This window comes from Neolamprologus multifasciatus, chromosome 19, assembly GCF_963576455.1.
Source record: "Neolamprologus multifasciatus chromosome 19, fNeoMul1.2, whole genome shotgun sequence".
Lineage (NCBI taxonomy): Eukaryota > Metazoa > Chordata > Actinopteri > Cichliformes > Cichlidae > Neolamprologus > Neolamprologus multifasciatus.
The window spans coordinates 6196530-6210099 of NC_140457.1; the positions used below are offsets into that span (position 1 = coordinate 6196530).

The window sequence follows — 13570 nt, forward strand, 5'->3', positions numbered from 1 at the left end:
TTGCAAAATGCAGTCAGTGGAAATGGGCGAATTATTATGAACTGGCATGAACAATAAGGAAAATCACAGTGAAGTTTTAACCATTTAAGATAAGGATAAATTAAGTTTGTCATAAGTTGAGGTATTTTTAAAGAATTTACCAAGTCTTTAAAAATATTAAATTCCTATTTAAACAGTCATATTATTATTAGTGCTGTCAGCGTTAATCTCGTTAAAATTACGTTAATGCCATAACTGCATTAACACAGCAAATCTCTGTTACCGCCGTGTGTGTGGGGCTGCACGGCGTCAAACATTAACAAGCTAACTGCACCGATTTACAGAGTGTTATAGACATCGTGTGTTAGGACAAAGTCAATAAATTACCTGAAATACAAATTCAGAGTTTAGGAAGAAAATATAGCAGCATATATGCATCTTTTGCACTAAAGCATCAAATCATTCTTGACAGGTTTTAAGCTGTATTTAAAAATTTAGCATGAATAAATGCTACTATTTCAGGTCATTTCTGACCCTTTCAGCCTCACCTCTGGTTCGTTCAGCTCCTCAGTCACATAGTTCAAGTTGTACCAGCCATCATAAGACCAGAGGCCTAGATAGAAAGCCATTCCCAGAGTGCCCACAGAATACTCGGTGCCTTGAAAAGCATTCTCAACATTAAAAATTTCCTCGATCACAGTGCTGCCCTGTAAAACTTTCACTAGCCCTCCAATTACAATGAAAGTGAGTGAAAACACTTTGGCCACTAAGAAGATCACCTGCACTCTCAGAGCATATCGGACATTCAGGATGTTGGTAATGGCAACTACCAGAATACTAAAAGCTGCAAAGCATTTCACAGCCAGCTGAGGAGGTGGGCAGCCTGGGTAAAAGGGAGCCATGGCATACTGTGAAATGGTCATTGCTTTTATTGTAATGCCGAAAGGTTTTACAAGCAGGATGAAAGTGATTGCTGCAAAGAAGGCTGGGAATGAACCATAGATCCTCAGGATGTAAGTAAATTCCCCACCGGATTCAGGAATAATGGTCCCAAGCTCAGTGTAGGAGAGAGCTGCAAGCAAAGACACAACACCTGAAAAAAACCAGATTAACATGCTGGCCCCAGGACTTCCCACATACGCCAGGACATACTGTGGGGACATGAAGATACCGGAACCAATCATGGTTCCAGAAACTATTGTGACACCACCAATCAATCCAATCTGCCTCTTCAGTTGCAGGCCTTCGTTTTTTGGGGTTTGGTCCGCCATGTTGAGAGAGAGCAGGGAGCACAAAACGACACGTCTACAGAGCAGACTGAGAAAGATCACAAAGAATTCAGACGCTACAAACTGCGTAGAAAAAGCTTTCAAAAGAAATCACATGGTGCAATATGTACTTGTTTTGCCTTCAATTAAATATTAACTCTTCAGTTGTCTAACTGTGGAAAAAGTGCTAACCACTGCACCAATGAGCCACCAGTTGGTTATGGTTACCAATATCAGTTCTCAGGTTACTACAGTTTGTCCTGGCCTACTCATGTAAATCAGTAAGAAGATAAAAAATGCACAATCATGAGTGGAGTCGCACAGTGTTGGCATGCTTCATCTTTATTTTGACTTTCTATAAACTACTAATAGTAAATATTGAAATTCTTACTTGTGGATGTTTCACCTCCTCAGTTAAATAATTTAAAGTGTTCCAGCCATCATACGACCACAAGCCCTGATAGAAAGCAATGCCAATGGAGCTGACCCCAACATTGGTTCCCTCAAAGGAGTCCTCAAAGTTCTCAGTGCGGCCCTGGAAAAGCATCACAATGCCTCCCAGGATGATCACCACCAGGGCCACACCTTCACTGCCAGGGTGACCACCTGGATGCCTGTGGCCAAGCGGACGCTCAGACAGTTGATTATAGCCAGCACCAAGATTGATCCGGCAGCCACGAACTTCACTGCCAGCTGTGGAGGAGTGCAGCCGCTGTAAAAGGGGGCCACAGCATATTCAGCAAAGCTGAGAGCGATTCCTGTGCCACTAGCCGGCCTCATGACCATGATGGAGCTGAAGACGAACATGAAGGCCACCAATTTCCCTGCAGTCCGCAGTATGTAAATGTACTCGGCTCCAGACTCTGGTATGATAGTGCCCAGCAGGCACGTGCAGAGGGGGGGCTAGAGGGGCTTGAGCACCCGCCCCTTTCCTGATGGGTGCCCAAAGTGCCCTTTTGTTGAGGTAACTTTTTAAAAAAAATATTATTATTATTTTTTTATGTGTGTGGGTGTGCGGAGTCCTGTCAGTGCCCCTCAACAATAATATTTAACTATTAATCACAGTTAAATAAAATAAAAGAATCTGGCTTGCATCAGTCACATGATCGCATTTAACCAATGATCGCCCTTGACAGCAAAACGCGCTGGTTACGAGCCGGGAACGAGCTCACAAAGAGCACGCGCATTTTTTGCGGTCCGGAGCTGTAGGAGAAACACAAGTTAACTCAGAGACAGACTGATGCGACAAAACCAGTAAGCAGGTGTACAGCGTACACTGTAGTGTATAGCACACGGGAGTATTAGCTTATTACGTACACGTTGGTCAGCTGTCTTGTTGCAACTGACGAACTGAAACAAACGAGCGTGCTGTGTGTGCAACAGCGCGACAAACATTACCTGTCCTTTTATTAACTGCACAAGTAGTGCTGGTCATAGCTGCTGGCTACCTGTGTAAGGCTGTCATGGGTCTGTAGCTCTGTCACCGTTTTAGGGAACATATTTAGTTTTAAAGTAAGTTTACGGGCTTTTCCTGCCTTTCTGGGGAGATTATATTTCACTAAAAAACGATCTAATATGCATGTCCACATAATTATGCAGTATTGTAATTATAATATGGGCCTCTTTGCTTAGGCTGCTGCCCCCGCGACCCGGCCCCGGATAAAGCGGATGAAGATGGATGGATGGATGTAATTATAATATATTAAAAAACACACGCTGTATTTTAAAGAACATACATTAAGAAGCAGATTATATTAGATTTATATTTTAAATAAGACAAAATTTGTTTTTTACAGCAGTAAAATTATATCTCTACAGTTTAAAAATGTAATAAGCTTTGCCCCTGCACAGAGTGGATAGTGAAACAAATGGAATAATCATAAATACATTATTTCATATTTATTACTCCCCCCTCCTCATTGCTTTATTATTGTAGCTCTAGTAATAAATAATAATGTAAGGATTCTGGATCAGCACCGTGATGCCCACAGTATATACAGTATTCTGAAGAAGGTCTAAAATGTCACTGTGTGTGCGTGCATGTGTGTGTTTTATTTAGATAGATTTAAAAAAAAATATTACTCATGATATAACATTGTCCAGACATGCCTGGTAAGGACATGAGGAGGAAACAGTAGGAGCTGTGTGAGGCTACTAAAGGCAGTGCTATAACATTTTTTCTGTCATCATTTTATTATAGATTAAGTGCAAGAGTTGTTAGGTGTGGATAATTAGATTATAGTTTATTGCAATAGCAAGTTGTGCCTTGTTCTCAGATAGACAGCAAGTGGAGAGTGATATATGAAATGATGGGATGGAAGGAAGAAGAGAAGCAAAGAGTGATTCACAGGCAGAGCCTAAATTATTTCTCACAGTTTTTTGTTGCTTTATGGTTCCAAGCGCTGTCACCAATCTTTGCATTTTGTTATTATCTCATGACACTTGTTTAATCAGCTACCATCTCTCCTATGGACTTTTTAATGTCTACAGTCTCAGATCAACACAGCCCTGCCCTTCCCATGTTAGATTCTTGATGAATGTGTGTTGTTGTTATCCAGCCTGGTTCATTGTGCCCCTTTTTAACTTTGAGCACCCGCCCCTTTAAACCTCTCTGCACGGCCCTGGTGCCCAGTTCAGCATTGCACAGACCCCCCAGCATGGCTATCAGTCCACAGCAGGACCATATAATGAAGCTGGCCCCTGGGCTCCCAATAGTGGAAAGGACGTACTGGGGAGAAATGAAGATCCCAGATCCAATCATGGTTCCACCAATGAAGGAAACTGCTCCTATGATCCCCACTTCCCTCTGCAGATTGAGTCCATGTGTGTCATGTCCCATGGTCAGAAAGCTTTTGTCTTCTCTGAAGCAGCGGACAAGAACAGACATGTGCAGTTGCAAAACACTGCCTGTTGCCCAATAGGAGGAGTGCACAAAATTAAACTGCTATGAAATTAAAATGAGGCTACTTTTAAGCAGATTTTAAGGATGTCTGCTTGTCCAGAGTTGTTTTTTTCTTAGGTTTCACGTTAACAGTGATTTATTTTAGGTTCTGCTCTATAAAACACAGTTGGAGAAATGAAAAATTCAAAATAGAGACTATTTTGAATATTTCCAGTCTACTGGAAATGTCCCTCCAAGCCAAGTGGATTCTTCTGGTGTCCTCAATTCTTTCTCTGGTGTTTGTTCATATTATGTTTACTTGTGTCTGGATCTACGTGACCTACATGAAAATAAAACAAAACAAAACTGTACTTTCAGTAAAAGATTAGACAGGGCCTCATCTGTGTGAAGAAATGAACAGAGTATCTGCATAACAATGTTAGCAGAGGAAGGACATGACTTAACCTGGTTCTCCCTTGTACCAGTTTAAGCAGTCCAACAGAATAACATAAAACTAAGTTGAATATTTACTTTCTTTAATACTTTGCTAAACCATTTAGTTAAAAATGCTCTCCAAAGTTGAATTCTACTTTTAATTAAATAGGACTCGAGTCTAATATAATAGAAAAGAACACCAAGCACCAAGTTGCAAAATGCAGTCAGTGGAAATGGGTGAATTATTATGAACTGGCATGAACAATAAGGAAAATCACACTGAAGTTTTAACCATTTAAGATAAGGATAAATTAAGTTTGTCATAAGTTGAGGTATTTTTAAAGAATTTACCAAGTCTTTAAAAATATTAAATTCCTATTTAAACAGTCATATTCTTATTAGCGCTGTCAGCGTTAATCTCGTTAAAATTACGTTAATGCCATAACTGCATTAACGCAGCAAATCTCTGTTACCGCCGTGTGCGTGGGCTGCACAGCGTCAAACATTAACAAGCTAACTGCACTGATTTACAGAGTTTTATAGACATCGTGTGATAGGACAAAGTCAATAAATTACCTGAAATACAAATTCAGAGTTAAGGAAGAAAATATAGCAGCATATAGGCATCTTTTACAGTAAAGCATCAAATCATTCTTGACAGGTTTTAAGCTGTATTTAAAAATTTAGCATGAATAAATGCTACTATTTCAGGTCACTTCAGACCCTTTCAGCCTCACCTCTGGTTTGTTCAGCTCCTCAGTCAAGTTCAAGTTGTAAGGAGGAGGTAAGTGACGGAGGAGGTAAGTGACGGAGGAGGTAAGTCATGTTGTAACTGATGTCAGACGCCGGAGATTTTGGCGGAAAATTAAAGCGAATTGTAGTTTAGAATTGAACAAAGTTTCTTTAAGCTTCAGTATCACCAAATATACTAATCAATTGTCATATAACTAACAACATCTGTCCTATCATCTCTAACACCCTGGAGGACAACGGGGAGAGTTTAGACGCTCTCCAAGATTACATCGACCGCTGTTTCCAAGATTTAGTCATGAAGAAGGCTCAGAGCGCATCTTCCCCGGCCAAAATTGAGACACCGTCATCGAAGAGATGCCGCCTGGCAGACTCCCCCAGCACAACATCGCCTGCCGGCAAAGACATTGCAGACATCCTGGAGTCAATCGACAAGCGATTGTCTAGTTTCGATGCGAGGCTGTCCCTGGTGGAGATTTTATACCGGGAATTTAAATCTCTGCGAGAATCCCTGGAGTTTAGCCAGCAGCAGGTGGAAACGCTTGCTGCTGAAAATGCCACGCTACGGGAGTCGGTCAAATCTCTCACCGATAACGTGACCCAGCTAAACATAGAAAATAAAAAAATAAAAGAGTCCGTTATTGATCTACAAGCCCGTAGCATGCGAGACAACCTTGTGTTTTCTGGTATTCCAGAATCTGCCGGAGAGGACGCGGAGGCAACGGTGAAAAGCTTCATTAAAATCCACCTGAAGCTGCCGGAGGACAACGTAAAGAACATCGCATTGGATAGAGTGCATCGCTTGGGGGCCGTGAGGTCGCCGGCCGGGAGACCACGTCCTATTGTGGCCAAATTCGGCCACTTCAAACAAAAGGAACATGTGAAAAGCCGCGGCAGGGAATTAAAAGGAACCGTGGCAGCGTGAACAACCAGTTCCCCAAAGAGATCCTGGAACGACGCAGGGTCCTCTTCCCAATCCACTGTCATCGCTGTGGACCGGCACACTCATCAACAAATACACGCAGATTACTTAATTTGATAGACTACTCATACAGTAAAAACCTTGAAACTACAATATTTTCTTTAGATGCAAAAAAAGCATTTGACAGAGTTAACTGGAAACTTCTATTTGCAACTTTACACAAATTTGGTTTTGGATCCTCTTTCATTAACTGGTTAAAAATATTTTATAACTCCCCAACAGCTTGTGTCAAAACAAATGATCAAAAATCCTCAAGATTCTGTCTCCTGAGGGGCACCAGGCAGGGATGCCCACTCTCCCCTTCACTGTTTGCAATTTTTATTGAACCACTAGCAGCAGCAATTAGACAGAATACAGTAATTAAGGGCATAAAACGCAAGAACGTGGAACATAAAATCAGCTTTTATGCGGATGATGTGTTACTTTTTCTAAAAAACTCACAAACCAATATCTCTGGGGTGATTGAATTGATAACTCTTTTGCAAGAATATCAGACTACTCAATTAACTGGTCAAAATCTACAGTCCTTCTGATTAATTGCTCCTTCTATAATTCTTCTTCTACACCACTGCAATCGGGAAATATAAAATATTTAGGTATTAATGTTTCTCCCAAGCTTGCAGATCTAACTAAATTAAACCATATCCCACTTTTAAAGAAAGTAGAAGGTGATCTGGCTAGGTCAGGGGTGTCAAACTCCAGGCCTCAAGGGCCGGTGTCCTGCAGGTTTTAGATTTCACCCTGGGTCACCACACCTGAATCAAATGATTAGTTCATTAGCAGGCCTCTAGAGAACTTCAAGACATGTTGAGGAGGTCATTTAGCCATTTAAATCAGCTGTGTTGGATCAGCAACACATCTAAAACCTGCAGGACACCGGGCCTCGAGGCCTGGAGTTCGACACCTGTGGGCTAGGTGGAAATGTCTACCCATATCACTCATGGGAAGGGTTGCCGCTATAAAAATGATGGTCTTACCAAAAATAAATTATTTATTCTCAATCATCCCAACTAAACCGCCACAAGATTGGTTCAGATCTCTAGATTCATACATGTCCAAGTTCCTTTGGAAAAATAAACCCCCACGTATACGCTTAAAAACACTACAAAAGACCAAGGATAAAGGAGGATTAGAACTACCTAACTTTCAGCACTACTTCTTAGCCAACAGGCTTCAGTTTATCTCAGGATGGCTAAAACATACCCTCTTAGATGAACCTTGGCTAGATGTAGAACAAGCACTTTGCAATAATCTAGAGATTTCAGATCTACCATTTATCAGCTCAAACATCCAACGACATGAATGCTTCAAAAGCGTCAACATCAGCTCTTCTCTGACAGCATGGTGGGAGTTTCTAAAATTGACGGAGTCTTCATTAATCCCATGCAAATGTACACCTATCTGGAACAACCCTGACATAACAATAATATGATAAACTTTCCAGATTGGAGTGGTAAAGGAATCAAATACTTAGAACATATATTAGAAGGAACAGAATTTATTCCATTTGACAGACTAGTTACACAATATGGGATCAACAAGAAAAGCTTTTTAGAATATCAACAAATTAAATCCATAGTAAAAAAGAAATTCAAACCGGGTCAAGTTGAACTACAAACACCACCAAGTGTGGTTCAATTTCTTACTCTTAAAACCCCCAAATTACTTTCCAAAATTTACAGAATGCTTTCTAAAACAGATGAATCAATATCACTTCCTATTGCAAAATGGGAAGTGGATTTATCAGTTAACTTAGACCAAAACTTCTGGTCTCAGATTTGCTTAAAAACCTTTCATCTAATTATAAATCCCAGTCTTCAATTAATTCAATACAAAATACTACATAGAGTGCACTATACAGGTCATCAGATGTTCAAGATGGGCTTTACGTCTACCAACAACTGCTCACACTGCCAAACCAACTCACCGGACAATTATATCCACGCTCTTTGGTTCTGTCCACCAGTTCAGAAGTTTTGGCGCGAGATATGTGAAGACTTATCAAAGTGTCTGAAATGTAACATTTCAACTTCCCCTTTAGTGTGTTTGTTGGGAGCTTAGATAATGTCACTACGGAAAAGAATATAGCTCATATGGTTTTCACTGCTCTATGCATAGCCAAGAAAACAGTCCTCATGAACTGGAAAAATAAAAATAATCTTAATTCTAACCAATATAGAAATGATCTATTAGATTACATTAGGCTTGATACAGCCTCTGCCACCACATCAGATCAATTGCTCTGGGCTCCTTTGATCAGCTCCATCACCTAGCGGGGGGGGTCATAGTTTGGTCTCACCTTTGCTGTTGTGATTGGTGTGGGGGTAGGGACAGGCTTAGGGCGTCGGGGGGTTCCCCAGGAGCATCTTCCTTGGAGGGCTCAACCTGGGGTAGCGGTCATGGCCTATTAAGGGCTCTGTTAGCTCTTAGGTGACGGTTTCCTCGTGGCTGCGTGCAGCGGGGCTACAGGAGGGTCTGTGCTGACGGACGTCCGTCAGCACAGACAGCACCGGGGTGGGTCTGGGACGGGCGTGGGGTTGTGGGGGTGCTCTGTCTCCGGGCTGGGGCCCTGGCTGGGCCTCGGGGGCTTGGGTCCTGGTTGGTGTGTTGCCGGGATTTTGGGCGGGTGGGTGTATAGGGGCCCAGCCCTGGCGCAGGGTGACGCCAGTGCATCGAGCCACGTGGGGGGAACTTCAACTGGTGGGGGAGGTTGTTACATCTTGCAGGAGCTCTCCTCTCTTCAGGAACTCACTCTGCAGGAGGGGAAGATACAGGAGAGGTGGAGGAAGATCTCAGCCTGGGCATCTTTTGTCTCGTGTAGTCTGGAAGATGAGTGGATAACGGGGTGGGTGGAGTTTTCTCTGTGGTGGGGTCGGGTGGGCTGTCCCGTGCTCTGTGGGGCCAGGCGGCGCTTCTGTACTGGGCCCCGGTCTGGATGGGCTTGGGCCCCCTTTCCCTGGCGGGTTGCGGAGTATGGGGGTGCCTACTGGGGTCAGCGGGGGAGCTGGCCCCAGGGAGGGGTCACTTGCCCCTCCCTTCCTTCCCTCCCCATCTCCAGCTGCCTCCCTCTTCCCGCTCCACCACAATCACCCGCACATGCAGGGCCTTGGGGTAAAGGTGTGTCACTAGGGTGCAGGGGAGGCATCCCCCCCTCTGTCCCCTTCTGGCTGCCTGTGCCTCAATTTTATCTCACAACTTAGACATTCACATTACTCACACTCTCATAACCCATACATATAGGATCATGGGGGTGGGCACGCTACACAGGGTGTACACCTCACCCCTGGCATCGTTGCCCACCTCTCAATTTTAAATACACGTAGACATTGAGGGCTATCAGGAGGGGCTATGCGCTTACCTGCTGCTCTCTGGCAGGTAGCTCCATGCCCTTCTGGGTTTTAAATGCACCTTAGAACACACATGCATCAACACTACATATGAGCAGGCGGAGGGAGGTTTGGAGCCTTCACATCCCCCCCGTTCTCTGCGGCCTGCTGGAGCGGGGGGGGGGGGGGGGGGGGCTAGGAGGAGGAGTTGGCCACTTTGGTGGTGGGGTGCCCTCGGCCTCCGGATGTCTGGAGTTTTGATCTCCTCCATACCTGCTTCATGCCCTGGTGGACGGGGCTGTGGCTCCCCACACCCTCTAACAGATCATTACATGTAGGAACCTTTTAAAAATAAGTGCATTCATGCTCACAGGTGTACACACGGGTGCTCACACACAAACTACACCCTTTTTGGCTCCTACCTTAAAGCACACTGTGCGCTGTCGATCTTACGTGCTGCACAATAATGTTTAACATTTAGTATTTACTGTTATATTCCCATAGATCATCATGATGTTGTTTATTCTATTGCTCTAGTCTTCTTCTGCTTGTTTTCTTTTTTCTCAACAGGTGATCCAGGAAAAGAGGGGAAAAAAAGGTGATGAAGCAGATTTTCATTGTCTTTTCTCTCTCCCTTTTCTCCTTTTTCTTTCCCTCTCCTTCTGTTAACTTTCTTCTGAACTTTTCTTCTTCTTTTTCTTTCCCGTCCCCGAGTCCAGTCTTATTGATTGCAATAACTTAGAATAAAAATAACTGATAAAGATCAAATAAACTATGACAATCAAGTGGACCAGTATAGCAAAAGGCCCACTTGGGAAAGTAAATCTGTTGGGCATTTTCCTTGGCCTTCAGACAATAATTCTGATTGCTACAGTACCAGACAGGACACAAAAAAATAAAATAAATTTAAAAAATGAAATGACGTTAATGCCATAACTAACGGCAAATCTCCGCTACCGCCGTGTGCGTGGGGCTGCACGGCGTCAAACATTAACAAGCTAACTGCACTGATTTACAGAGTGTTATAGACATCGTGTGTTAGGACAAAGTCAATAAATTATCTGAAATACAAATTCAGAGTTTAGGAAGAAAATATAGCAGCATATATGCATCTTTTGCACTAAAGCATCAAATCATTCTTGACAGGTTTTAAGCTGTATTTAAAAATTTAGCATGAATAAATGCTACTATTTCAGGTCATTTCTGACCCTTTCAGCCTCACCTCTGGTTTGTTCAGCTCCTCAGTCACATAGTTTAAGGTGCTCCAGCCACTGTAAGAAAAGAGGCCTTGATAGAAAGCCTTTCCCAGAGTGCTCACAGAATACTCGGTGCCTTGAAAAGCATTCTCAACATTAAAATTTTCCTCGATCACAGTGCTGCTCTGTATGACTTTCACTAGCCCTCCAATTACAATGAAAGTGAGTGAAAACACTTTGGCCACCAAGAAGATCACCTGCACTCTCAGAGCATATCGGACATTCAGGATGTTGGTAATGGCAACTACCAGAATACTAAAAGCTGCAAAGCATTTCACAGCCAGCTGAGGAGGTGGGCAGCCTGGGTAAAAGGGAGCCATGATGTAATGTGCAATGGTCATTGCCATTGCTGCAATGCTGGAAGGTTTCAAAAGCAGGATGAAAGTGATTGCCGCAAAGAAGGCTGGGAATGAACCATAGATCCTCAGGATGTAAGTAAATTCCCCTCCAGATTCAGGAATAATGGTCCCAAGCTCAGTGAAGGAGAGAGCTGCAAACAAAGCCACAACACCTGAAAAAACCCAGATTAACATGCTGGCCCCAGGACTTCCCACATACGCCAGGACATACTGTGGGGACATGAAGATACCGGAACCAATCATGGTTCCAGAAACTATTGCGACACCACCAATCAATCCAATCTGCCTCTTCAGTTGCAGGCCTTCGTTTTTTGGGGTTTTGTCCGCCATGGTGAGAGAGAGCAGGGAGCACAAAACGACACGTCTACAGAGCAGACTGAGAAAGATCACAAAGAATTCAGACGCTACAAACTGCGTAGAAAAAGCTTTCAAAAGAAATCACGTGGTGCAATATGTACTTGTTTTGCCTTCAATTAAATATTAACTCTTCAGTTGTCTAACTGTGGAAAAAGTGCTAACCACTGCACCAATGAGCCACCAGTTGGTTATGGTTACCAATATCAGTTCTCAGGTTACTACAGTTTGTCCTGGCCTACTCATGTAAATCAGTAAGAAGATAAAAAATGCACAATCATGGGTGGAGTCGCACAGTGTTGGCATGCTTCATCTTTCTTTTGACTTTCTATAAACTACTAATAGTAAATATTGAAAATCTTACTTGTGGATGTTTCACCTCCTCAGTTAAATAATTTAAAGTGTTCCAGCCATCATATGACCACAAGCCCTGATAGAAAGCAATGCCAATGGAGCTGACCCCGACATTGGTTCCCTCAAAGGAGTCCTCAAAGTTCTCAGTGCGGCCCTGGAAAAGCATCACAATGCCTCCCAGGATGATCACCACCAGGGCCACCACCTTCACCGCCATGGTGACCACCTGGATGCCTGTGGCCAAGCGAACACTCAGACAGTTGATTATAGCCAGCACCAAGATTGATCTGGCAGCCACGAACTTCACTGCCAGCTGTGGAGGAGTGCAGCCACTGTAAAAGGGGGCCACAGCATATTCAGCAAAGCTGAGAGCGATTCCTGTGCCACTAGCCGGCCTAATCACCATGATGGAGCTGAAGACGAACATGAAGGCCACCACTTTCCCTGCAGTCCGCAGTATGTAAATATACTCGGCTCCAGACTCTGGTATGATAGTGCCCAGTTCAGCATAGCACAGACCCCCCAGCATGGCTATCAGTCCACAGCAGGACCATATAATGAAGCTGGCCCCTGGGCTCCCAATAGTGGAAAGGACGTACTGGGGAGAAATGAAGATCCCAGATCCAATCATGGTTCCACCAATGAAGGAAACTGCTCCTATGATCCCCACTTCCCTCTGCAGATTGAGTCCATGTGTATCATCTCCCATGTTCAGAAAGTTTTTGTCTTCTTAGAAGCAGCGGACAAGAACACCTGAAGCTGTAAAGCGTTGTCTGTTACATAAGAGGCGGAGCACACTTAATTATAAAGCTACGAAAGTACACTGCAAATTCTGGTTTTTGGAATAAACTCTCTGGGAGTTCAGATTAACTACATTTGAGTGTACATGCGTGACCATTGAATGAACTCTAGTGCAGAGTTAGAGTAACTCTTTTCCGGGAGATGATTTTTCAACTCTTTATAGGAGTTAAAACTAAACTCTCATGGAGTAAAATTTCTACTACCATATAGAGTAAAATTTAACTCATAACTAGAGTTAAGTTTGATATTAACTCTTTTATAGTGTTACTCATCAAATGAAAAAAGTTTTAGGTTTTAGGGGCAAATGACCAACAACCACAGAAATGAACAGAGTATCTGCATAACAAGGTTATCAGAGGAAGGACATGACTTGACCTGGTTCTCCTTTGTACCAGTTTAAGCAGTCCAACAGAATAACATAAAACTAAGTTGAATATTTACTTTCTTTAATACTTTGCTAAACCATTTAGTTGTATGGATGTAAGTCCCAAAAAAATGAATTTTGGAACTGAATCTGAATGATAGAAGTGAAACTGAAATTATTCGAGAGCTACACTTTTAAAGGATAAAATACAGTTTCAAAGTAAATGAATTCATTTTCAAAATATAAAATTCAATTTCAATTTAGTGACGATAATTTTCAAAACTGTACATTGAATTTCAAATTAGATTGATTCAAATTCAGTTTTAAAAAGCATTTATTTAAGTTAAAATTCAGGTTCAGTTTCTGATGGCACAAAGTTCTGCCCATACTCTTCTTTTAATTAAATTGGATTCCAGTATGATATAATAGAAAAGAACACCAAGCACTAAGCTGCAAAAAGC

At 42.7% G+C, this 13570-nt stretch overlaps 1 protein-coding gene and 3 pseudogenes across 1 annotated transcript in view; all 4 read right to left on the reverse strand.

Moving 5' to 3' along the window:
* Positions 1-13570, reverse strand: part of LOC146495828 (b(0,+)-type amino acid transporter 1-like) — a 62608-nt gene that overhangs the window by 41909 nt on the left and 7129 nt on the right. The window lies entirely within an intron of this gene.
* LOC146495839 (b(0,+)-type amino acid transporter 1 pseudogene) lies at positions 50-1832 on the reverse strand (annotated as a pseudogene).
* On the reverse strand, positions 10721-11568 carry LOC146495840 (b(0,+)-type amino acid transporter 1 pseudogene; annotated as a pseudogene).
* On the reverse strand, positions 11894-13330 carry LOC146495841 (b(0,+)-type amino acid transporter 1 pseudogene; annotated as a pseudogene).